Source organism: Cebus imitator, unplaced genomic scaffold (assembly GCF_001604975.1).
Source record: "Cebus imitator isolate Cc_AM_T3 unplaced genomic scaffold, Cebus_imitator-1.0 Scaffold7, whole genome shotgun sequence".
Taxonomy (NCBI): Eukaryota; Metazoa; Chordata; class Mammalia; order Primates; family Cebidae; genus Cebus; species Cebus imitator.
Window position 1 is genome coordinate 5606664 of NW_016107322.1, and position 27648 is coordinate 5634311.

Here is a 27648-nt window from a genome sequence, read left to right on the forward strand (position 1 = left end):
GAAGTCAAATTTTACTCTTGCTATTTTTATTGCTGTTGTTTACAAAATACCAAAACTATTTTAGAGACAAAAGTGAACAGAAAAAATACCACCATTCAATTTAATAGCTATAAATTTACGATTTTTTTTGAGTCACAGTGGCTATTGGTAAAATGCTACTTTTAAAAAAGTTTTATTTTAAATGTTGACATTAAATATATCATCATAAGAAGCCGAATGTATAAAATTATAATACTGGAGACACTATTTTCAGTTTTTAAGAAATGTTTGAAAATAAGTAATTTTATATGCTCTATTTACAATTCATTCCTTATAAATCTTGTTAGCTGATATTAGCCATCCAGAAATTCTTTATTCACAACAGTAACTAACAGAATTTAAAATGAGGTAAAGATTTTGTAAACCATATGTTTACTTATGAGGTTTTACAAGTCATATTCCAACTCTGTGAGAAGCTACAAATATTAACAAGATGATTGATGGGTTGGTCCAGTTTTTCCAAACAGTAGAATATTAATGTAGGCTGCAGAAAGAATGTTTTTCTTCATTGACCTCGTTCATTCATAGTTGGCAAAATATTTGGAAACTAAAACAGCACGGAAGTCTAGTCTCCTCTACAGACCATGAATATGCCGAAAGAAAAGTAGAAATGAAACTTACAACCCAATGTCTCAAGATTTTAACTTTATCATCTATTTTTTGTTTAAAAAAATTCTACACCATATATAAGCAGTTCAATTATGCATACATATACAAACACACATCCATATACATATATGTATGTTTGTGGTTTAACATTTGTTTAAATAACAAATGGTTACTGATCCATGTAATATTGAAGTAAACTAGTTAAATATTGATAACAAAATCTACAGTAAACTGTTAAAAATCAAGCACCTCATTACCTGATCAAGCAATACATCTACATTTATTGAATAAAATAATGTCAAGATTCTGGTCATTTTATGGTTTTTGTAGTCCTAGTAGAACATACGGAAAAATCAACAAAAATCCGTAATTAATTCTCTGAGGACCTATACTTTAAAATGCTCCAGTAGAGAGATTTCACAATACATTTGTTTTTCTTTAATGTACACACTAGAAGAAGTTATTTAAGATTTAAAGAAATCTAATAAGAGATCCACTCTCTACATTGGTTAGAATTTGCCATTTCCTAATGAGTAGTTTATACTCTAGGGGCACCTGTCGCAAATGCTTCAAGTCTCCAAATATTGCCCCATGAAACTACACGTGGGAGGTTGGTAATTTAAAAGACAGTTACAAATAATTTTTCACTGATAAGACAAGTAATGATCAAGATATATGATTGGCAAGAAATAGTGGGTAATCTCCCCATTGTGGGAACTAAGTAAAATAATAACAGGAAAAGGTTATGAGTCTATTATCTTTAAAGTGGTGCCTTCAATCTAAAATCTATTCAAATTGGTACCCACTTCTGGACATATAAGGAGGGTCCTTCACCTGTTACTACTAGAAGACTCATTGCTTCTGCTACCAGAAGACAGTTGCATTTGCTCTGCAGTGAACGTTTTCTACAAAGTGCTGGAAGGCATGCCTAAAAAGACCAGGAACAGAGACTCCCTCCAGATTATTTAGAACAAGCTGTTTGGTTTTGTACCTGATTGTTCATAAAAGTTTGTACCTTTGCAGAAATTGATCAGTAACATTTGTTTCTTGGTTTGTTTTTGTTTTTCAAACAACCTCATTAGTAGCGAAGTTGTAAGAGAAGAGACATTTACCTCCTACCTATCTCTCATTTGTCAAAGGTCAAAATTTTGACAAAAAAATCCCTAATTTGTTGAAGCAATGAATTACCTTAGATCAATTCCTACTCTCAGCATGTTAAATAGGAGATAACTCAGTTTAGAGCAGTCTATTTTTGCTAGAGAAAGTCACAATCAGTCAGGATACTTTAGATGATGCTAAGTACCAACCAGTTTAAAATCACAAAGGAGTATTTCTCCCTCAAATTAAACATTCATTACATGTTAGCAGGAAGCTTTGCTCACCATAGCATCTTGGCTAAGCAGGATAACAGGGCAGCTTTCACCTCAAATGTGGAGAAAGATGCAAGTAAGATGAAAGAACACTAGAAATTAAATGCTCTGGCCCCAGGCGCACTTGGCCACAATTACTTTTCTAATCCCATCTAAATCACGAAAGCTGGGAAATGCAACTTGATTCAGTCACCCAAAACATGAGAAAATCAGGAATATTTGTTATTTATCATAGCAATTTAATACCTCAGTTGAAAACTCAGGTTCCCTGTTTTGAAGACTATATCTTAAGTTGTAGTATGCCCTAAAATTGTACTTTTCTTAAAAAAAAAAAAAAAAAATTGAAATCTGTATGGCTGAAATTAAATCTCTTCTAATCTGAACAACCTAGAATATGTGTAGGCAGATATAAGTATATAAATGATATAAACAATCATTAAATTTTTAAGCCATGGAGATCCTTACAAAAGGATAGAAAAGGTATTAAACTTTGTACCTAAAAATTACAACAGGAGTGGCCAAATTGTTATGTGCATACTATGACAATGAGTATTTGTTAAAATGGAGATTTCCAGGTCCCTGGACTAATATGAAGATTTAATAGGTCTGGCACTTGAATGCAGAAATTCACATTTTACAATGCACCCACTTAATTCTGATGTAGGCAATACTGAGACCATATTTTGAGAAGTGATGCTGTAGCTGATTGGTTCCAAGAACCAAGAAGCATAAATATGAAACTGAATTGGAGAAAAAGTAAGGGTTCAATCGATCCATGGCAACTTTTATTTGGTTGCTGAAATTATATTAAAATTATAAAATTAATTAAGAAAACACCTGACTCATCAGTCGCAAAAAGATGCAGTAGCAATGCAGTGGTATTGCCTCTCTGTTCTGATATGCAAATAGCCCCATTTAAATTAGGGAGAACAGAATTGAGCAAATAGCTCCCATGTAAATTAGGGAGAAGAGAATCATACTATTTTCTTTGCAGATATTTCCCAAATTGATATCTCCAATACAGACTCCTTTCCTTAGTGCTAAGCTCATATACCCAACTTTCTACTCAGTATCTCCACTTGGCTACACCCTAATAGGTCAATCTTTATATGTCCAAAATCAGATTTTTAATGCTCATTTCCAAAACTGCTCATTTTTTGAAGCCATTTCCATCTTAATCCACTATCACTATTCTTTCAGATACTAAGAGGAAAGCCTGGAAGCCAGGCTTGATTCATTTTTCTCCACAGTTTTGTTGAGAAATGTTTCTTCAACCATTTTCTTAGTCGATCATTAAAGCCTGTCAGTGCTTTCTTTGAAGATTCCTTGCAGAATCACCACTTCCTAGCACCTCCTTTGTTACCATCCTACTCTAAGACACCATCTTTTACACAAACAGTTGTTAAGAAACTTCTAAGGGTCTCTTCAGAGATGTGCTGGTTTATCAACAACTTAGTTTATAAATAATAAGTATGTATAATGCTGTAAACAAAAAAAGAAAAGAAGGAACAGGAGGAGGAGGAAGAAGAAAGGAAGGAATAAATGCAGGAAAGAATAAAGGAGAAAGGGAGGGAGAAGGAAACCTCTATAGTATTTGCAGATTTCTACATGCAAACACTTTCACCAGGGCTAATTTCAAGTGACTTGAGGGCATGATTCTGGAAAAGATGCACACAATGGCTTCTGCTGAGTTGATATGAGCCCATTCCAACATAAGGTGGGTTTTCCCTTCTTTGACCCTAGCAAACTATAATCCTCATCACCACCTGGCAGCCAAAGCGACTTGAGTTGGATGATACCACTCTTCCGCCCAAAGCCTCCCAAGAGGCTCCCCAGGCCACACAGAGTAAGATCCCAGATCCTAACAGGAGCTCCAAAGCTTATTTGATGGTGCCCAATCCCTGTCTTCTAACCCTCTGGTCTCACTGCCTGTTACTGTCCCTGGCTCACTGTACTCTAGTCACCTTGTCTTTCAACATACCAAGCATGCTGCTACCTTAAAGCTTTTGCACTCCCAATTCCTTCTGCTTGGACCACTTTCTCTCTAGGTATGAGCTTGGCGCCCTTTCTTACTTCCTCTTGGTCTTCGAGTAAATAGCACCTAAACAGGGAACTATGCCCTGAGCATCTGACAAAAAAGTGGAATAACTTTTAGTCTCTAATCCTTCAGCTTGCTTTTTCTTTATAACACTTTTTACTTACTGACATTTATACACATATGTAAATAGTTCTTAGTATCAATATTTATGTGTTTGTCTCTTTAAGGGCACAGCCACTCACATTTTCCCAGTTCCTGTGGCAGTGTCGGCCACATAATGAACTTGTATATTGCATGTATAATGCCACATAACTTGTATAATGCCACATAATTTGCTTGTATACTGCACATCTCTTTAGCCAATTTTGCTAAAGAGATGTGCAGTATACAAGCAAATAAATGAAGAAGGCAATTCCATAAAGAAAAAGTTGGTGAGAGTCCATGAGGGATACAGTGGCTATGGTCAGTGGTGGTGGACATCTCAAGTGGTCATATTTAAGCTAAGGTCAGAATGACAATACAATTAATATAACCTGCATGTGAATAAAAATTCATTACAGGATCAAAGAGGAGTAACAGCTTTCTGGGTGATTTGGGGGTTTTGAAAAAGCGCTGGTAAAACAAAACAACTTTTAGGTGTGTTCTCAAAAAGTATGCCCGAGTCCTGGAATGATGGAGTAAAAAGATAATAATTCATTTAAAGAAGGAGGAAAAGAGGCAGAAAGAATCGCCCTCTCCAATCCTTTATCCCACAATATAGGGAGGAGCACTGCAAAATGTAATGAGAAACCCTTATAGACATATAAGCTATTGCCCTTTCAAAGTTTACATTTTCAAAACGTATTTTCATTTCATATTTATCTCTCTTCATAAACTTTGAAAACAGGCAGAGTTTATTATTCCCATCATTGAAAGAAAGAACCTAAGACTCACAGAGATGAATGCCTTCTCTAAGGTCAAAAGGCTAGCAAGTTAGTGAACCAGGACTAGCCGCCAGGCATCCTCATGCAGTCCATTATATTGTGTCCATTATGATATGCTGCCTTGATGAAAATTGGCAAAAGACTACCTGTAGGTTGCCAATGTGCTCTGTATGAACCCAGACCCCGACAGTTGACTTACATTTAAATTCCAGAGTTGAATTAAAGGTTGACTTTGAATGCATGGCAGGAAGGTCAACAGTAACATTAACTTTCAAAGACTTCTTAATGCCCCCCAAATTAAGTACAGACTCCCATAGCTAGCATCCAAGGCTATCACAGTATGACTCCAATGAGAGCTTCCAGCTTTACCTCATATAGTTTTAAGGCCTTTTTGCCTACACCAGACCATTTTCCCAAGTCACTCACCATGAACAAAAGCAAAGAGAGGGGAAGGTATAATTTGTTCCACCTGTAATATCTATCCTCTTCTTCCCTCTCATCTATTCCTGTCACAATTTAGCCATCTTTTAAGGAGTCTTTTTCAAACCCTTCAAGTCAGCTATGATTTCCTCCTTTAAAGTCTTTCTTATGACACCAAAAATCTCCTGCCTAGTACTACAGTTCACTGAAAAATTATTAAAAATCTTATTTCCAAAATAGAATATAACATTTTTTAAAGACTGCTCTTCAATTCTGTATTTTTGCAGAGAATCTGCTATATATATAAAATGGGAAATCAATAAATATGCATGGAATTAAATACAATTGATTCAAAGAGATGAATGCAACCTTCAAGTCAGTGATTCCAACATTCCATTGAAGGCAGAAGTAAAAGATATGGGAGACATAGAGCAGAGAGTAAAATCAATAAATCAAAGTATTTGAGAGAACGAGAAAAAGTAGAAGTAAATGGAAAGAGCCAATTGTATCAGCAGCAGCTGGTACAGTGTATTGTACACAGTAGCTACACAATAAATGTCTGATGAATGAATAAATGAACAAAAGGAGGAGAGTAAAAGAGGATACAGAACTACTGAAGATAACCTTAAAACAGGGGTCACCGTTTTAAGCTAACTGGGCAAACTCTAAAATAAATTAGGTGATTGGTATAAAATATATTCTTCAAGAAATAAGGGGAAATATCTTGCTGCATTACCTTCTATTCTCTTGTTATAAAAGTGCTTTCCTAATTAAGTTCATCTGAAGCACAGAACAAGTCTGTGGGTGGGTAGAAGAAACATGATTCCACCCATTTTATACATAATGAACAGGATCAGGGAGGTTAAGTCTCTAGGTCAAGATTAAGATCAGAATCGGGGCAAAGTGAAAACTTGAAGCAAAGTCTTCTAACTCTCTGACATTCTAATTGTAACCAATAGACCAGCATCATCATCACCTCCTGGAGTCTTATTGGAAATGCAGATTCTCAGACTCCACCCCAGATGCCGGCATCTTAATTGAATATTAACAATATCCCCAGGTTACCCTCATTTAAAGAATTATTAAAGTTAACTGTTTAACTGATATAGAACTAGAGAAAATCTATCTACCTTCAAATATATGTCATGATATATTAGACCAGATAGATAGCAATAGAAGAACCATCACATAGAAATGTTATATATATATATACATATTTAGCTATATATATTTTTTATTTTTATTTTGCATAAATTATAGTCAAATACATATAAAGAACAGGTATTTTTATATATAGTAAAATATGTTATTTATATATTTCTTATATGTAGCAAAATTATATATTCTTATGTATTCTATATATATAACATATGTAACTATATATATTTGACCATATATATTGCAAACTTTGTATATTTGAGTGTATATGTATAGCAATATATATAGCAACAGAAGAATCATCACACCATACATATTGAGAGATATATATATAAACCAATAGAACCATTACATAGAATTATTACTTAATAAAACTGAGTATTAATATAAATATTTCTATATAAGATAACTAAGTAACAAAGCAATAAATCTATTCTCTATTATCAAATATGATTTATACAAAATATATGATCATAAGTATGAATTAAAAAGGAACATTTTAGGTTATGAATACGGCCCTCAAAGTATAAAAGAAATTTAAAGGATTCAGCTTCTTTTTAATTGAAGCAAAATTGAACAGCCTGGAAGTAAATGAAGACAGATTCAATCACTTGTCTGAGGAAAAAAAGAATACAAAAGAGAACACAAACTAACGTAGCAAGCACAATAGTTGGCATCCATCTGTAAAAACAAAGTACTGAGGGTTGCTTATTTTAACACATGTTAACATTAGGGGGTCTGCATATACACAGAAACACACCATGTCTAAGTAAAATGGATTTGATACTCAACAAAAATATGAAGGTTATGACATGCTAATTAAAGGAATTTGTTTTTACTAACATAAGATCACCCAAAGCAAACAATCGTTTTTGGAAAGCTGGGTAATATAGGGCCTAAACATGGCTTTTTATCAACACATTCACCCCTCATTGCTCAGATAAAAGAATGGACAGGAGCAAGGTCATTTCCCCTTTCAGAAGGGAGGGAGATTGCTTTTACTTTGCATTTTTTAAGATTCAAACACAGCATTTTTTAAAAAGTGGTTCAAAGTTCAGAGCTTAGTTTTAGGCTTAATTACTAAAGCCTCCCAATGTAAAGATTTCTATACATATTTTGAGTTTTTCCCTTTGCCACCTACTTATTATTTGTTCCTCACTTAGTAAAAATGTATGTGGAACAGCAGTGAAGATGAGTGTATATAAGGTGAAGATATTCCAATGAGAACAGTCATACAGAAGAGAATAAACTAGGTTCAGAAAAATGAATTAAATTTTCCAGATAGAATTTTTTTAAAAAAACACTATTTGCTATCAAGAGGATATACTCTTTAAATGTATATAAAAATTATTTTATCTAAAATTGAAAGATAATAGTGCTTATAAATTTATCAAATTGCAAAAGTATTTTATTAAATATCGAACATTCCATAAATCACTAAAAAAACTTTCATATATAAATATTTTGCAGTAATATGTTTTCAAGTTTGGGAGGTGCTGTGTGAAAGAAAGAAGGGTTCCAGGTTTCATGGCATAGAAGAAAAATTTTCCAGTGATAAAACTGTATGTGTATTTCCAGTATGGTTAATATAATGAAAAATAAAGATTTTATATTGGCTTTAGAGTTTTCAGAAGTATGTTAGGATGTTCAAATGTTTTTCCCAAATACAGGAAACATCTTATCCAATGAGTATTCAAACATATATTTTATACATAAACACACAACCACACAATATTATCTAAGCTGAACGTCTGTGAGAATTTGCATTGGGTTTAGAATTGCTTATATTTAATTGTGAAGTATCCTTTGAGAATCTTCACTTTATGTGAAATGCTTCCTCATGTTTATGAATAGGATGGACAGCAAGATTCTGTAATGTATCCTGTGCTTACTCCTCTCTAAAGACTATATTAAGGATCATATCATTGCCATCTTGGTTGTACAATTCATTAATGTTTTGTGACTATGGAGCTCTCTTTGATGTACCAACACCTATTATGTGATGAGAGTAGAATCCATAAAGTATGAGATTCTGGGATTAAACCAGAAGAATTCTGGGAGTTAAATATACAGAAATATAGCTGATTTAAAGTGATGCAGTTATATTCAGAAAATTTTCTCTTTTGATAACACAGTTCAGCTGCTTTCTTCTCACATTTGACTGTGGGCTCCACTATAACAGAAACCATGTATTAGTCAAGTTTTAATTTCTAATAAATAAGAGAAAAATTGGCTCAAAACAGACACCCAGATTAATTAATTTCAGGGTTCTGTAAACTGAAGTGCCTAGTGCTTTGGGTTCATAGGTTTGGGAAGGTAAATTAGAACCATAATATACATCATCTCATGTACTCTCACAAAGTAGATCCCAGAGACCCTTCAAAACATGTCACCATATAACTCATGGCTTCAAGCAATAAAGCCAAAGAAGAATCCATTCGTGATCTTAAGCCCTTTATTTACCAAGAACTATACTTATACTCCACCTATATTTACAGATTTTACCTATAATCTATTCACAGAAAGTTAGTAGGTAAAAGATTAGTTGGGAATTAAGTGATTTATCAGTGAAAAATGTGTTTTTCAAATTCTCTATTCATAGATTTTCCATTTTTGTTTTTCTCCTAATAATCTCACCCAAGATGTCAGACAGATACATACTTCTGATAAAATGCCTTAAATTATATGATATGGAATAAAACATATATATTGCTTAAAGATGCTTCATCTCAGCATTATACAAACTCAAAAGTTACAAAGTGGGGCTGAGTTAGAGACACTTTTAAAGAAAGTCTGGCAATTTTCAGAGCCTTCACATCAGGAACTCAAATATGATTAGACAACTACATATCAGTATATAAATGTTTTTTGGGGTTCTTTTGTTTGAGACAGAGTCTCAAACAAACATTATGTATTTTATGAAAAAAGTTGATTAAATACTTCTGTGAAATGATGTCAACTATATACCCTTCTTAAGTATACACTATATACATTAGTCTTGAGTCTCAAGTCACTCCAGGCTGGAGTGCAGTGGCATGATCTCGGCTCACTGCAACCTCCGCCTCCCGGGTTCAAGCAACTTTCCTGCCTCAGCCTTGTGAGTAGCTGGGATTACAGATTTTATGCCACCATGCCCAAGTAATTTTTGTATTTTTAGTAGAGATGAGGTTTCACCATGTTGGCCAAGCTGGTCTCAAACTCCTGACTCTGATCTGCCCACCTTGGCCTCCCAAAGTGCTGGGATTACAGCAGAAAAGGGATAAATGAGTAAGAATAGATGTTTATCCAGGTAGTTTAAAGAAATTAGAAAGATAAACTACATAAAATCCTGATATAACAGCTAAACCTTTAAAGAAAAATTAAGAGCATCCAATATTTTTCATGGCTATCCCTTTAATAACTAGTCTTCACAATTTGATTTAAATAATTTTATACTCTAGACAGTTTGATAGTTTAATGAATAGAAAACCTCTGAACTTACTGACCTCTTAGTGCACAGCTTACCTACAAAGATGGATTCAAAGACAAAATTAGGCAATGGTGTGCTGGTAAATTTTCAACAACCAGTATCAAAAGAGGAAAAAAAAAACACCCCTAATAACATTTGCCGATTTTCATGGTGCAAATACTCCTGCCACAGCTGATTTCAAGCTAAGAAAATGTCACTAAAAACGGAATATAGGAAAAGGTAGTTAAAATTGGTTTATTCAATCTTGTTTAAGCCAGCTTGAGCCCATCAGTGAAATTAGGTCATATTGCATTATGCATTTTATGAAAAAAGTTGATTAAATACTTCTGTGAAATGATGTCAACTATATACCCTTTTTAGGTATATACTATATACATTAGTCTTTTAAATGCCTAAAATCTACTGTGCATAAGAAGTCTAATATCCATTGTTTAACACAGTATCTTTTTCACATTGATTTTACTCTTTCCCCCCCAGAACACCTTCTAACATCTTTCAAATTAATGTTTCATAGGACCCTGTTTAGGAAATGTAGCTATAGTCACACACTTTTAGTCTTACTGGACATATAGTAGGCATTTACTGATTGCAAATTACTGACAACAAGTATTCATGCATATACAATGGTCACAAGAAAAAGGTTAGAAATGATATACAAATAAATAGAAGGTATTATTTCCTGATTTCCATGTGGTTGGATTATTCTGAAAATTGTTTCATTGGTGCAACCAGTTATATTTGTTTTTTAGAACAGTATTTATTGAGCATATACTATATTCAGAGCACTATCAGGACATTAAGGCACTGCAACATTTCAGTTTTTTTTTGTTGTTTTTTTTTTCCCCCCCACGTTTTGGGATAAATGCTCCATTAGGCAAGGCCAAGTTTAGTTTAGTTTTCCTTTTTTAAATAAATTTTGAAGTGGAGAGTGCAAAACAAAAACTATTCTAAAATCTAATTTAAAGGAACATTTAAATCTAACATATGAGGAGTGGAGTTTTTTGCAAACTACATGCAGGATGTACATTATATACAGCTATTTAATAACTCAGATATAGAGAATTTTTGAAAGGCAAGAAGCTGTTGTCTCCCCCTAGTCAATATTACATGTTTTTTACCTGGATATTAGAAGTTTAAGTAATAGCATTTTACTAACCATCAATCTGACTACTAGAATGTCTCTAAGTGTTTAAATATGTCCACACTAAACAAGTTCAGATAATTTGTGTTCACATATAAATATTTCTAAAACTGAGTATGTTTTTGAAAAACAAAAAAGCAGGAGTAGGCTAAATGCTAACTGAAAAAAATAAGAATCCAACTATCTATTTTGCAACAAATTTCAGGTTATAGTCACATTTTTCTTTAATCACAACTCACAAATTATCATGCAATGTATAAAACTTAGTGTATTTGTTTTGTTTTGTTTCCTTTTGGAGAACTGACAGGTAGATTTTTTCACTGGAGAAATATTTGCCACTTGACCTTTGACAGAAAGTGTAATCTGTTGTTACATCAAAGAGACTCTGATGTTGAATTATCTTGGTAGTATGTAAATTATTTAAAGCAACTATAACACCGCTACTTTAAGATAATACATTAATTGTTTATGATAGTGTATAGATTATTATACTAAAATAGTGACACTCCAATAGCTCACTGTTTTACCCCTTAAGTTATTCTCACCATGCAAGAATAGAAACTAATGTATCTCAACATATTCAAAGAAAGCAAACAATAAGCCTATGTTTATCCATGAACCCAACTCAAAAAGAAGCATCTATATGAGAAACATACCAGCAAATACTGTTCTAATTTCTTAATGGAAAGCGTAAAATTGTTGCTATCATTATCAACAACACTTCATTGCTTTTGTTAAGCTATAAGGTTATTTTCCTACAAGGTCAGTATTTGACACGAATATCTACACACAAGACTATATTGTGCTTATTTACACCAAAATACATAAATTCTGAAAAATAAATTTAATAAAAGTTGTTTTCGTGCCTTGTCTTTGAAGGATTCTTTCGTTTTTCATTCCCTAATTTTAATAATATACTTGCAAACAGAAATTGCTCAAAGAATACACTGCATGGAACATCTATAGTTAATTGCCCATAGTTAGATCGTAACCCAATATTAATTCTTCTAATATTGTGTTGTGATATATTGTCAGAGGAATGTCTTATCCATGTTGATTATACATATGTGTACATTTTGTGAGGTTACTATATAGTATGATCTTTCCTCAACAATACAGAATATGTTACATTTCATGCTTGTCAAATTTTTATTAAAATATTAGCTACTAAGTATATCATATTACAAAATTAAATTTCAATTTCCTTGCAGAAAAGAAAAAAAATTTCTATTAGAATCTATAGACTCATTGATGTATTGTACATCGAATAAACTACAAAGGCATGAATTAAAAACAGGAGAACTGTCAGAGGCAAATGGTTTTGCTACAGATTTGAATTATCTGTAAGGTTTCACAAGGCAGAGGAAAGCTCACACTGTCTTAGATGAGTAACACCACACCAGGGAAGTTTCTCACCAATCATTCTACCTCTCCTCATAAGATCTAACATCGGAAATGAACATGAGATCTAAAACACAGAAAATCCTGGGTAACAAATCAAAGAGAATCAGGTCAGAGAGAGAAATTTCACAAGAACATATATTCTGTTTTAGTCTGCCCAAAAAAGGAAAATATTTTAAAATGATATCCGTAATAAAGCTATATTAACAATAGGCTGTATAGTCCTGCCATTGGGGTGGAGGGGTGTCTTGACCCCTGACCTCTGCTCACATAAAAGCCTGAGAAATGAAAATCATGTTTACCATCGTTGTTTGTTTTATACAAATTTACTGTCTTTATCAAAACTGGTACAAGGAAAAAGAAATCCATTCTGAAATAGCCCAAGTCTGGTTCTTAATAGTCATGTGACTATTTTTTCTGCCAGCCATGTGCTCCGTATCATTTTACTCTGAAATAACTATGCGGATTTCAGCTCAACCTGCCTTTGCTTATAATGCATGACATACCCCGTGAGGGAGCCTGAGAACAGACTCCCTTGAAAAGCAAGGTTCTCATAGTTGGCCTGTAACCATGGAAGCAGATGCCGTTTTCTTCTCACCCTGCTTACCTCTTTGCAGCCTCGAGCTGCTCCCTATTGTTAAAAGGGGTACGCCTTGATTTTTCTTCATCATGACCGAACTTGCCTCTTCTTCAAAGGGCATGATGCTGCAGGTCATTGGTCTAGACTGTTTGCACGGTCCAGAGAACAGCCTTGATGTAACCCTTGCTCCGTCTGAGCCACACCACCAGCCGTGCATCTGCAGAGTGGAGGGGGACATTGGAGATCTGTATTTGAAAAGAAGTCTGTCTGATTTTGCCATTGTGCCTTTTCACTCATCGATCGAATGAATATCGAACCTTCTGTCGTTGCATGTGTGAAATAGATAGCTTAGCAAGCACTTTTGTGCCCAACCTGTGCAGTGGGCCAAAAGGTTTTCCTTTTAGTCTCAAGAATTTTTTCTTCAGACTTCATGAATTTTGTGTTAGCTTAAATTATTTCTGTGCTTTTATCCAACTGTTATGATGACCGTTTCAGTTACTTCATCAGCAGTGACTTTCTCTTGGTATTAGAAGGGGCATTTTCTTTTCTGTCAACTCTGTCTTCTTTTTAAGCTTTTTAAGATCTTCCAGATTAACTTATTTGTAACTAGAAATAGTGTAACTTTTACTGTAACCTATGAAGCCAAAAGTTGAGTTGTCCTTTCAAGGAGATAATGAGATGGTGTCTATCATTTAACAGGTTTATTCCAGAAAGGTGAACTTGAACTGCCGCCAGGTAATTTCAGTGATTTGTAAGAGTAAGTAAATCAAATAATCACATTGATTTTAAATTAAACAAAATTGTTTGATAAGTTCTGTTTCAAGGGAAAATTTTTCTTTGTTTTTTTCCCATTTAAAAATTTGCAAAAATGTTATTCTGGAGCATTAAAACAGACTTAAAAGCACATAAATTCATTATGATCTGTTAAATGCACATAAAATCATGGCAATTTCATATGTTAAATAAGTACTATTTATATCTTGTGGCATGATTTAATTAGAAAGTACACAATATAAAAAGATGTTTACATTTCATTTTTAGTACAATTCACAGCTTGTCATCAATAACTAATGTTGACAATAACTAATAGCAACTATACCACCTGCTCACTCTAAAAAGTATTCTTTGACTGTGTTCTTGTAAACTCAGAATGACTTTAAAACGCCTCTTCTGATCTTCAGTATATTGTTTAGCAAGAACTGTGTGTATGTGTCATCAGTTTGTTTTGCTTTGTTTCATTTTAAGAACCCACTATTTCATACTTCAACGCATACCTATTTTCTCTAATTGCCACAGGCAAAGGGGAGGTCCCTGACAGAATAAAGAAGGTTATTGTGACAGATGAAACATAATTCACAATGAGTACTCTTTTCATCCAGCTCTGAGAAGCAGAGGATTACTTCCAAGCTGAATTTTGTGGCAGAATGTATGAGCTGATTTTATTAACACATAAGGATAGGGCAAAGGCAGAAAACCTATTTCTCCTCAGCTGGATGGTGGTTAATTTTGTGTGTGTCTGTTTGGGGACCTTATTTTGATGCACCTCAAACAGAAGATATGCTGGCCGGAAGAGACTCTGAAGAAATCCAGGGAGTAGGCGGGGAGGGTAGAAAATAAGAAATTTAAAGCAATAAAAATTGTGGGCTTACTATACTAGATAATGAAAAATGAAGTAAATATACAGTGTTTCTACATTCTTTGGCATGCACATGAAATAGTCATACTTTTTTTCAACAAATACAACAGCTGCAAAAGTAGGTAAATTTTATTTCATAAACTTATCTTTCTTTAGATGACTGTTTTTTGCTTTTTTCATATTTTTAATTTCAAATGCTTTGTTAGAGCTCTAGATGCCGTTTAGCTTTATAAGAAGGTTTAGTACTAAACTATGGTTAAGTAGGTATGTGTTTATTTGGGTATTTTATTTGCTTTCAATTGTTTTGCTTTTAATGACAGGATTTTACTTGTTCTATATAAAAATTTGTATATGTACATACGAAAAGTATTTTCCTTTCTATTTCTTATGAGGTCAAATTTTAAATTAACTAAAAGAGGGGCAAAAACTTGTACTTAATATCTGTGCATAATAAAAAAATCCAGACCATAACATTTATTGTAATTCATTTGTTTTAAACAGATTTTTTACTTACACTAACCATTTGGATTTAGTTATTCTTGAGAATTATTTGTATTTTCTTTCTTAATACTTTATAGAAGTTGTAGATGAAGTAGTTTTCTATCTGTAAAAGGGAAAGTATACAGTTGTTCTGTCTGTTAGTATGCCTACTATTAGACAAGACTTACAACAAAGTGCTATTTCCCTATGTTCTTGTCAGTCATGGATTGTTATTCCAGAAACTTAAAACCAAATTGAAGTCTTTCTCAATTTATGATCATTTCATATTTCAAATATTGTAATGAATAATTCAAATGTATTTAATTTAATTAGGTGTTCCTGGAAAAAGGCATAAAGACTATAATCTACAACTACTTTTTTACGTTTTTTTCTTAAAACAATTTGTTTATTTTGACATACAAATTATACAATTTGTATTAGCTGAAATAATTTTAGGTTGACTTTGTAGCTACAAGTTACATTAAATATGCAATAATATTCATCTTGAAGTTTAACACTATTCACAAATACTTGTTACTTCCTAAAGATTTACTTCTATTAACTGATTTCTTAGTGAATGAATTGTTAATGTTTAAAAAGCAGCAATCTAAGAATGACAGTGCTTATTCTATAACTTTAGAAAATATTAAATTATATAATTATGATTCTCTGTTGATGCAAATAGAAACTCTCCTCTGTTCTCCCTTCATACACACACACACACACATACACACACACACACACACACACACAAACTGATTTATGGTTTGCAAATATTTTAGAATATTATTTTATTATGTTTTTGCTAACACAGCTGAAAGATACTATTTAAACAAAATAAGAATTTCAAGGGAAATTATATTGCAATTATCAGATTATCTATAGAGATTTCTTATCTATAGTTTTTTTATGTCTTACTAATAATTACAGAAACAAGCCAATTTATCTACTTTGGTATTTGGTGAAAATTTTCACTTCTGCTGTTATTTTATGATTATCATTTTATATAATTTGAAATAGCTACACAATTTATCTTTAAAAAATATAAATGCCTGAAGTTATATTTATAATTAAACATAGGGCAAAGAAGAAAAATTTAAGAATGATGATGTGATTATAAAAATTGTTCAAATGTGTGGTTCGTCGTAGATTTTTAAAATAATAGCTTTTGTTTTATTCATAGTTGAACTTAAATGGAGCTGCCAAATAGTTATATCTAAAAGTAAAATTCATTTACACTCACTGATTATAAAATATTATAGGAAAATAACTGTATAAATCTGAGGATAAGACTTTGTTTTGCAATTACACGACAGCTTTAAAAAAATATCATGCAACCTGAAAATGGTATGTTGTTTTTATTAAAAATTTACCTGAACACTCAGCGTAGTGCTACAAAAAATAGAAATAGAGGCTAGTATATTTTATTTTGGGTATAATATTTGCAGAGTCAACCTCTGTTTTATCCGAAATTTATTTCCTGTGTTTCAGGCCCAGAACATTTTTCATATTGCTTTCTTCCTCTGTCTCCCTAAAACACATTTTGCTATAAACTTCTGCACCAATCACTGGGAAAGACACAAACAGCAGTAGCAGTTCAGGAAGCAGCCCTGTGAATGTAAAAATCACAGACTTTGATTTTATAAGACAAGTTGGATAGGAGTCAAAACTGCCACATGCGGTGTGAAAAAATGCCACCCTGGTGTGAACAAAAGGTTTAAAATGGAGTCAAGAAGCGTGCAAGCTCGATGTCTAAGCTTTTCCTGTGAATTGTCTGCCACAACCTGCAGGGTATCAAGTGGGTTGGGAAGAATAGAGAGCTCTTGGAAGCTACAACTGAGAAACATCGGCAGTCAAATGTGTTAGTTTTTTGTTTTGTTTTGTTTTTTTAATTTATTTTGTTTTGTTTTGTCTCATTTAGGCATCATTATACTAAACTGTTTTACCCCAAACATAAAACAAATCCAAAAAAAGTCACATAATGTGTGAAGAAACTGTTGCTTACAAATGAATTGTTACTTTTTTTTGCACTCCTTCATTTATAGCAAAGCAAATTTACCAACTACATTTTATATTTTAAATTTCTTGTTTTGTGGGCTTGAGTTTTGTTTACAAAAGGGTGAACAGGAATCGAGGCTCATAAAGTCCTAACAATTAGAATATAAAATGTAACTGTAACACCCATATTTGGTTAACTTCAAAATTATCAAGAAAAGATGGAGAAAAAAGATTGAGCTCATTAATGGAAGCAAGGATTTCATTTCTTAATAAACACAATAATAATTCTGAATTCAGCAGGAATAGTCCTTCAAGAAATACTACAATATACTGCTACAGTATGACAATTATTCCTTTTTCTAATATTTTGCAATGTAAAAATTTACTCATAATCGGTCATTAAACCATCATCATTTGCTTAAATAACAATAAAAGAATTCAATTTTAGGACAATTAAAATATATACCATTGAATCATAACTTTCACTTCAATAATCTTAGTATGTGTAATAAAGGCACAACTCTATGAATGCTAATTACATAATAAATTATGAATAACATTTAAAGAGAGCAACATTTCCTAGGCGATTGTGATGTAATCAATACAACACATCTAAATGCATCAAGAAACATCTTTGATGAGCATTGAAAAGATCCTTAAACGTCGAAGCCAGTTTTATTACATTTGCATCTTATCTGTTATTAAAGATTGGGTCTAAAGCCAGCAAATCCCATTGGTTATGAATGCAGGTCAAGACAGGAACATTTTTCTATTTACTCTTTGTAACACTGCATAGAAATCAATCTGCTACTTTCATTACAACCACACAATCAATTCCGTTTAAAGTATAATACAACAGCCAAGTCCAAGGACAATATGGATCCTTGGAAAAAGCTCATACCATTTGCAGGGCTGTACTTGATACAGCTTTTGGTAAATTGTTTTCTTTCTAATTAGTGTACCTGGTCATTTAAAGCAAATATGCCTAAACTAGTATTTCAATGTAGGACCCAAACAAAAATTGAGAGTGCACTCTTAAGTTGCATTTTTAAAAATCCTTTTTAAACAATAAAAACCTTAGAAGGAAAAATTCTATTTTTAATCTAATATGATGTAGCCATCTTGATATTTCAAGCAAAATTTGCATACACCAAAACTTCTACCTTGAAATCAACATATGAAATCCCTCATTTAAAACACCAGCTTCCTCCCATCTCTCAATAAAATGACTTTATTTGGATTATGCTTACTTTACATAAAAATGACCAAGACTACAGCTTCTAGAATTTTTCTTGCACAAACAATATCGCAGCAAACAAAAGAAATATGCCCACTGTATAATCCGTTTACACATAATAGAATCGCCACTTCAAATTCTTTTTCAGCACTAAATAAAAGATAATCTTCATATATGTAAATCATTAGAAAGCCAAGATCAACCACTGTATACCAACACTAATGGTGGTTCAATGAATTCTTTTCCCTTTATTTTTTCCCATCTTTATTAAGATAGAATGACAAATTTAAAAATTGTGTATATTTATACAGTGTATATATATAAATATATATATTTTTATGTATTTATATATACAGTTATACAGTGTCATGTTTTGATGTATATATATTTATACATTGCACAATGATTAAATAACCTCAGATACTTAGTTTTTGTGGTGAGAACATTTAAGATCTATTCTCCTAAAAATTTTCAAGTATACAATATAATACATTAACTAATCATGCTGTACAATAGATCTCCAGAACTTGTTCATTCTTACACTTTATACACCTTGACCATCTCCCCCTTCCTCCCTCACTTTATTTTAGAAATACGGACATTTTCCTTTTTCACATCAGTTTTAAGCATTTCAATTTACAGTCTCCTGATTTTCTCAAACATGTGATAAATGGATGTCTTCAAGAAAATCACAACTTAGAGCTCTCAGTTATAATATTAAAATACATTCCTTATTAAAAATGTAGTATACCCCTTCCAGAGGAAGAATAATTCAAATTTAAGTAATTTGGTGGGTTTTTTTTTTTAAATCTATGTCATTTAATGCAAATCATGTGACCCTGAAATTCTGAAGTTTGGAAAGATTTTATCCACTTAGAAAAATGCAATTTCACATTTTGCTTTAATATTTTATCCTACAAAACCTTATACATCACATTTTTCTGTCATCTTTTAAAAATCTGTTTAACTATTATTACTGAAGTTCTCTTTCTAGTGATAAGAAGTGAATTGTTTTTAAGCAAAGCCTATAGACAATGGCTGAGACATGAAGGTACTCCCACATCTCTATGGGGCTCTAGATGTTTTCACCAGAAACAGGCACCATTTTTGCTACATTTCCTACACACATTAGCAGTGGCTAACGAATCCAATGTCAAAGCCTCCAGGCAAACTGTCACTGCCCAGGAGACATCCAGAAGACATTCTCCTCCAACCCACCTGAAGAACTCAGTGTCTGATGGCCTTGCATAGCCTTCAACAGGCTACTGTTCAGTTTTGTTTCCTTCTTTACATTGGCCTCCACCACTCACAGCAGCTGAGTCTATTCCTCCTTCTCTCTGATCTATCAGGCTAAAGTCCTTAGGCTGAGCAGGTACCACACTCACGGATGACTTGCACAAATGCTCTAGACCCCATGAACTTCATCAGAGCAAATTCAGAATGCAGAGGTCAGAGACAGACAGGCCAATTACTCTCTGACTAACTCAGCTGACTCAGGTAGACCAGGACAGAGAGAACATTAAACTTCAGCTTAGGTCATTCATTAGACAATCACTTAGAAAGCAAGAAGGTTGTTTCAAGTACATGGGCCATAACTTCAAGGAGAGATGTATATCATTTTCATGTTTATACACAGGCAAGCAAACCAAAAACAACTTAAGTGCTCATTTTTATGTTTTTTAAAAAATTTTTTGTACTTTCATGTCATGTTGTTTTTATATGTTTCTAAAGCCCAAAACCACCGCTGTTAACCTTGCATCCCTGACATGGTATTTAACATCTTCTTTATTTTAAATTTTGTATTCCACCCCATCAGATATCCTTTTAAATGAAAGATAAACTTCCTGAAAAGTCAGAAATGGGCTAATCCTTCAGAGCCTAACCAAGTTTCTCTGGAATGTCAGGATTTCCTAAAGGAAGATCTAAAATCTCTAGCTGTATTTCCTCAGCTTCTTAATTTTTCTCTAACATTTGAAAAAAACAGGGCTAAATGTGATTTCAAAAATTTTTTCATGGATGCTGTTTAATATATCAAATGATATAAAACATGATGCTTTTTTATGTTGAAAGGATTTTTAAAACAATCTAACACAATTTATTATTACTTTTCCATCAGATATACATTTTGGTAAAAGTAATGAGCTTGAGTTAATTTTTTAAAAGTAACTGTTTAAAACTTATTTTTAAATGTCAAAATTTTATAAACAATATTTTATGTCACAAAATAGGCCCATGCTAAATATGCTTAAGATATATCTTAAATAGGCAATGAACATTTTACATGATTTCATCGTTGCTTTGGACTGTAAGTAAAACCCCATCTATGATCCATACTATTCACTAATCAAAGAAAATACATGTCACTGTGTTTTAGGGAAAAAAAATCTATCTTAGTTTATATTGTCCTTTAAAACAAAGCCTCAAGTTCAAATCTTGAGCCCAGTGCACTGGCTCATACTTCTCAGTTTCTATTGAATAATGTCAAAATACAACTTAGACATTTGTAGTATTATAGCCTCTATCAAAAGCCAATACATTTCAGTTGTATACATGATTGTGAAACTTGTTCTAAAAATGAAAAACTACTGCCCTCTAAGCATATTTTACTTTAATATTGAAAATTTGGAAGATGACAATATTTCTAGAAAGAATTATTCCGTCCATACATTCAGACAACAAAAAGTTATATACAGTTTGAAAAATAAATATATCCTGTGAAAGCTTGAAATAAATTGGCAACTCTACTTTGAGGAAAATGATTTTTTATCAGAGGGCTGCTCCTAAAAGACATTTCTGCATTTCTGAAGTAACTCAAGTAACTCAAACTAATATAGACATTGACAACATTTTACATCAAATAGTGCTTTGGTCTAAAATCCATTTCATTCATTCAAGTTTTTTTTTGTTTTTGTTTTTGAGACAGAGTTTCACTCTGATGCCCAGTGCCCAACCTTGGCTAGCTGACGCAATTCTCCTCCCTCAGACTCCCCAGTAACTGGGATTACAGGTGCCCACCACCACATCCAGTTAAGTTTTATATTTTGTAGAGATGGGGTTTTGCCATGTTGTCCAAGCTGGTCTCAAACTCCTGGCTTCAAGTGATCCATCCACCTCAGCCTCCCAAAGTGCTGGCATTATGGGCATGAGCCACTGCTCCCAGCCCAACTAACACATTTTTATTGCCTTTGTGCTATCCTGGGTTTTGACAGACATTTGTTCATTCAACATATATTTTCTATGTATCTATTTAGCAATGTTCAAGCTGCTAAAAATGTAATATGGATTATTTTAAATGATTGAAGGATTATATGTTATGATAGAGAATAATGAGAAAGAGGAGGAGAAAAGAATTCTTGCACAGATAGAGTGGAGGGAAAGGCCAAGAGAAAAGGTCTTTAGAAGGCAACATGTGAAACGAGTTTTTAAAATGAGAATGATCCCATTATGGGAATAAGAATACACCAAGTTTCTGCACTAGATGGAACAGCTGTGTGAGGGACCAAGGGCAGCATTAGGAAGGGTTAGGCTCTTATTCCCAAGGCAGGGACACCTGAGGTACCATCGCTCAGGAATGAGATGTGGGATATAACATTTTTTTTAAATCTCCTTAGATTTGGGGACCATCAATTGCAACCCAATATATGAGGCAGTAGTTTTTAACAATATCAAAAACCATCCTTGTGGCATTATTTGGTGAATAATCTGGTCTTCTCATTTTACTTAACTGAAAAATTGCATACATGGGACACTGGTTTTTGATTTTTGTTTTCAGGAGCAAATGAAACAAGTTCCTTCCTATAAGTCAATGCTAACAAGTCAATTTAACTATTGGTTGAGGTATGTGATTTTGTAACAAATACATATCTAACATTCTCAGTCGAGAACAGGTATGTCCCAAGTTTATCTACTTACATGACAAAATAATTCACCAATGAAATTATTTCCTTTAATTATGTCTTTTAAGTATTCAGGCAAAAAATGTAAGGGCATCCTATTATACCTCAAAAGGACTGACTCAAGTAGTTTCACTATTCTAGCAACTAAAAGAATTGAGTAGCACACATGTATGCTGCTGCTTTGTGTTGCAATTAAACATGATACTATTTTTTACTTAACCAGGAATATTCAATTACAATATAATTGAAGTTTTTAAGAAAAATTTTAAGTTAACTGTTTACATCTCTTTTGGGAAAATAAAATATACTCATTAAATGCTCTAAAAATTGGATAGGCAGTTGGGATCATTCTTAATAGGCTGTGGCCAAAGCAGGATAAGAAATTAATAAAACGCAACTATTAAGCTAAATTGCGAGGTGTTTCTGCAAAGTGAGATAATTAGTAACAAGTTTCATTGCATTTTTACAGCCACTTAAAAACAAATTATTGCAGCACTGTAAATTTTGGATATTAGAACACAAGATTAATAGCAATATGTTTTGAACTTACCATGGACATACAATAGTTGACATTTTTAATTGGGGCTTCCCTTTAACAAACTTCTCCCAAAACAAATACCTTGCTCCTTTTCAAAATATAATTTACAGATATACCCCTTCTTGGAAATTTATGTTCAACCATGTAGAAAATGAAAATAAAGCTACAAAGAATGCTTAATACACTTAAGTGTAGAATTTTTTTACTTAATATTGATGGGACACTTTTCTAAGTGCATTAGATATTTTGGCTTTTATTTGAAAATTCTTTTGACATGGGTCATCTGTACCAATAATTATAGACTGAAATGTTCTTTCAGTATTCAATTTGATAAGTCTAATTTAAAACCAGAGTGAAAGTTGTCACTTTATATGAGATTTTATTTGTTTTGCGTATATGTCAGTGTTTTACATTAAAAACATTTAACTGGAGTACCATTATATAAGAGGTATTAAGTGGCAAGAGAATTTTGGGATAGACTTCGTTGTAGAAATTTCAAAATAGGTGGCTGTGAACACATTGAAACTATATGAGGCTTGAAATGAGGAGACGTGAGAGGGTTTTCTGAGGAAGATTTCTTTGGGGAGCACTGTGCCTGCCTTTCCACTCAATTTTAATGAAAGAGATTTCAGTAGGACCACTTGGGGAGCTGAAGTTTGAAGACAGAGTGGAGTTGACTTTGAATCCTGCCTGGACAAAGTAAATGTTACACTTGTATTAGCTAACTGCTTCAGCTTCAGATTCAAGAAGAGCTTCCTACAATGCTGATATCTGCTTAATTCTCAGAATTTACTGGTGCAAAAATAGATTATTATAGTCTGTGGACCATATTCATAGTTCTAAGCTTAAAAAGAAACTCTTAACAGAGCACCTGGAAGGATAATGGACATCATAAGGGAGAAAGATGTGTGGAATAGATCCCTAAAAATGTGAGCTGAAGATGACACAGCAATGAGAGGAAACTCTATTACCCAACACAAAGGAAGTATAGTCAAATGTTCCCAGGGAGGTCCTCTAATATGCACCCAAAAAGCATCCAAAGAGCATCAAACCACCCTCCCTAGAGGGTGGGAAGCGCAGTAAAGACAGTAACAGTAAAATGGAGGTTCCCTGATATCCATGCTTCACCCCACAGCAACTTTAATCATTGTGCAGTAGAAACTGCCCTGAAAAAGGTGATGAAGGTGGAATACAAGCCTGAGGTGGGGAAGGACAGAAGGTTCTCCCTTCTGTTTCTCATGCCAGGAATATCTTCCCTGGAGATCCCTTCAAAGGAGTGATGAGAGATACATTAGTCTCTTCTCACACTGCTAATAAAGACATACCCAAGACTGGGTAATTTATAAAGGAAAGAGGTTTAATTGACTCACGGTTCTGCAGGGCTGGGGAGGCCTCAGAAAACTTATAATCATGGCAGAAGGGGAAAGCAAATACGTCCTTCCTCACACGGCGGCAGGAAAGAAAAGAGAGCCCAGCCAAACGGGAAGCTCCTTATAAAATCATCAGATCTCGTGAAAACCAACTCACTAGCCCGAGAACAGGACAGGTGAAACTGGCCCCATGATTCAATTATCTTCACCTGGTCCCTCCCACAACAAGTGGGGATTATGAAAACTACAATTCAAGATGAGAGTTAGGTGGGGACACAGCCAAACCATATCAAGAGAGATGAGCAACAGCCAGTTAACACAGGTCCTTTGCACCTTTTTTAAAAGTTCAATTTGTGTGTAATGAAAAGACTTTGGAAGTTTTTAAGAAAAGAATGACATTATCAGATCTATGAGTTAAAAATATAAGTCTGATTGCTCTATGGGAAAGAAGTTAGAGAAAGAGAATGATGAAAAACCAAAGAACAGTTGAGGTCTTATTCCGATAGCTCTGGTTTGAGAGGAGAGAGTTGCATTCTATGGTGGTAGCAATTGAGATGAACAGAATGGGATAGTTTAAAAATATATTTTCGAGGTAAAAGTAACAGCACTCCTTGATGAATCAGATTGGGGTAATTATAGAAAGAAAAGTCAAGTATGACACCTGGGTTTCTGGCCTGAGCAATTGGGTAGATGAGGGAATTTAACATGGGTGGATAGTAAAATAAAGCTGGAACTCCAAAAGTGAGTTGACGTCAGACCAAAAACAGCATCTCCAAAATTTTCTATTAGTGGAATATACAGGTCTTCCCCATACATAAATCTCCTTTCCTATTCCTTGCAGAATTGTTGGGCACTTCTTCCAGCCTCCAGGGATATGACTATTTTCCCTTAAAAATGTCAGAGAATTTGCATCAATCCTAATTGCCAATGATCTGTTTCTACTATCTTCATTATCATTTTCTTGATGGTATCCTCAGCCTCTATTAAACTTGCTATTTTACATCCAGAAATACAATTTCTCAGAATTTTTTAGCTTTCTTTTTGTTTTTGCAAGCTATTTTAAAAATCATTTATGTCAGTTACAATGGTCAAAATAAAAATTTTATAAATCAGCAATGCGAGGGCATCTAGAAGGGGTATATGTATACAAACTCTGAAAGAGAAAGATATTCAAATATCAGCATTAAGGGCTGTTATTCAGTGTTATGTCTTTATTCTTGATTAAACACATGAGTTCATTTACATTTGTAAATCAAATATGATTGCATTACATAAGATAAAACAGAAATCTGTACATAAATACATGACTTCATAAGATGACTTTGAGCTTAATGAATAAACAAGAATTAATGTTATCTTAAAGAGTTATAAAAAAGCTAAGACATCATGAATCTCAGTCAAAATCTGCTTATATTACAGACCAACTTCCACTTTTTGTTAAGAATTAGTATTGAATGAATTCCCAGAGTTCTAAGAAGGCCTCTTAGCTTTACCTACTTTGTTGACTCTACACCCTTTTCTCATTTACTCAGGCACAAAATGTCAGTCATCTTTAATCCTTCTGTTTCCTTTTGTTGTTGCTGTTGCTGTTTCACCTAAACACTAAGTCGTGTCACATCGTCACCTTCATTATATTCACTTTCGTCTTCCATTAAGTCCTTATTGCCTCTCTTACATACTACATAAGAACATCCTCTTACACACCATTCTCACACTCCTGTCTCAAAGATACCTTCTACATACATATGGCAATTCATTCTTCATAGATTATAGGCCTGATCATGTTCAAAAGACTTCAAAAGATATATATTATCCGAAAAACAATAGGAAAATAGAAAAACAACACATTCCCCTAGAATCTAGTCTACGGGTGAACACTTTCATATCTTTCCAACCTCAACTCACACCTCTTCTTTCCATGTATACACCCGGCAAATCCCTGCCAAAGTGGATTGTCTGCTGTTCCCTAAAGAGGGCCCACTCTTCCATTTTTCCTTTTTATTCATGTTGTTTTCCTCCAGCTGAAAGTTTTAGTGCTCTCATTCATTCAAAGGACAAGCTTTAATACGGAAAGCCAGGATCTGCTTACCAAGCCAATTAAGATGACAGAGTGGACCTGCTCTTTACAGGCTCCCAATGCAATAGCCCACTTTTCCCATGCAACTTTTCTGATTCACCTGTCAGTATGTAGATTTTTCTTCCTTTGACCTGCCTCCTTTGTTGTCATGGCTTCTGTATTACTGTGTTCTGTATTATAGAGATACATACACTGATATGGTGCTCCTAAGTATTGCTTCCATGGGGTCCAAAACTGTTTCCACACATTTTTCTACAACTCGAAATGTCCAACAGAGGAGAGGATACACAGTAAAGACCATTAGAATTAAGTTAATTAAGTTAACACTAAAGATATTCTCTAAGGAGCAGGGATTACTCAGTTCCTGATCAATTCCTCCCTTTCCTACCCTAACATTACTACAACTTTGTCAAATTAGATTTTAGGTTTAAAATACTGACAAGCATGCTATTTGGACAAGAATGTTTTCTAGAGTTTGGGTCAATAATAATCAGTGATCCACATTTAAATGTGACATGCCTGTAATTGCTTTTCTGTTGTAGAAACTGCATGTCTCTTTTATTCTACATGCTGTTAAAAATTGCCAACTGAAGAAAGGCATAGCTGACCTTTGTCTATCTTCAGTTCACTCTATTCAGAATCTTTTTCTGTCTTTGTATTCATTACCTAATATTTACAGGATCTTGCATATGGTTGTGTGGCCTGAGCCCTGTGAAAGGAAGATTGACCAGGTGGTGAGTGAGACTAAAATATAGCCCAGGCTTGCTTACCAAGCCTTAAGCATGAGTCCAATTACACCTGCAAGGGTAGATGAGTTCATGTGCATAGAAGAAAGGGCAACTTTTTGTAATTTACACAAAGTGCACGTGGGGATTCATCTAGTCAATGAATGTTAATATATTGCACAGAAGCATTTCAGTACTAAAATCCTTGGGTTTTTTAAAGTCCAATTTTGTTGATAGGAGTGTAGTTTTCACATAAGTGAATTCCAACATAGAAACAGTAAAGAATTCTATGAATTAAACATACAAGTTCCCAAGAAATAATAAAAAGATACATTAGGTCATTGGGTTGATTTCTTTTCCAGTGTAAGATTGTTCCCTCTGGTGTGTTTTCATTGTTTTGTCCCATATGAGTATAAACTATTTAAGCTATGGTTCTTACTTCATTTCCCAAGGGTGCATATTCAAGAGTCTGATAGAAGTCACTGATAATGAGTTGAAGGGTTGGGAGTGGGTGTTTATATTTTATGTTTCTTTAGTGAAGAA

General features: G+C 33.5%; 1 long non-coding RNA gene across 1 annotated transcript in view; it reads right to left on the reverse strand.

Annotated features, from left to right (window-relative positions):
- LOC119472861 overlaps nucleotides 1–27648 on the reverse strand; it is a 193895-nt gene that overhangs the window by 64579 nt on the left and 101668 nt on the right. The gene's annotated exons all lie outside the window — the stretch shown is intronic.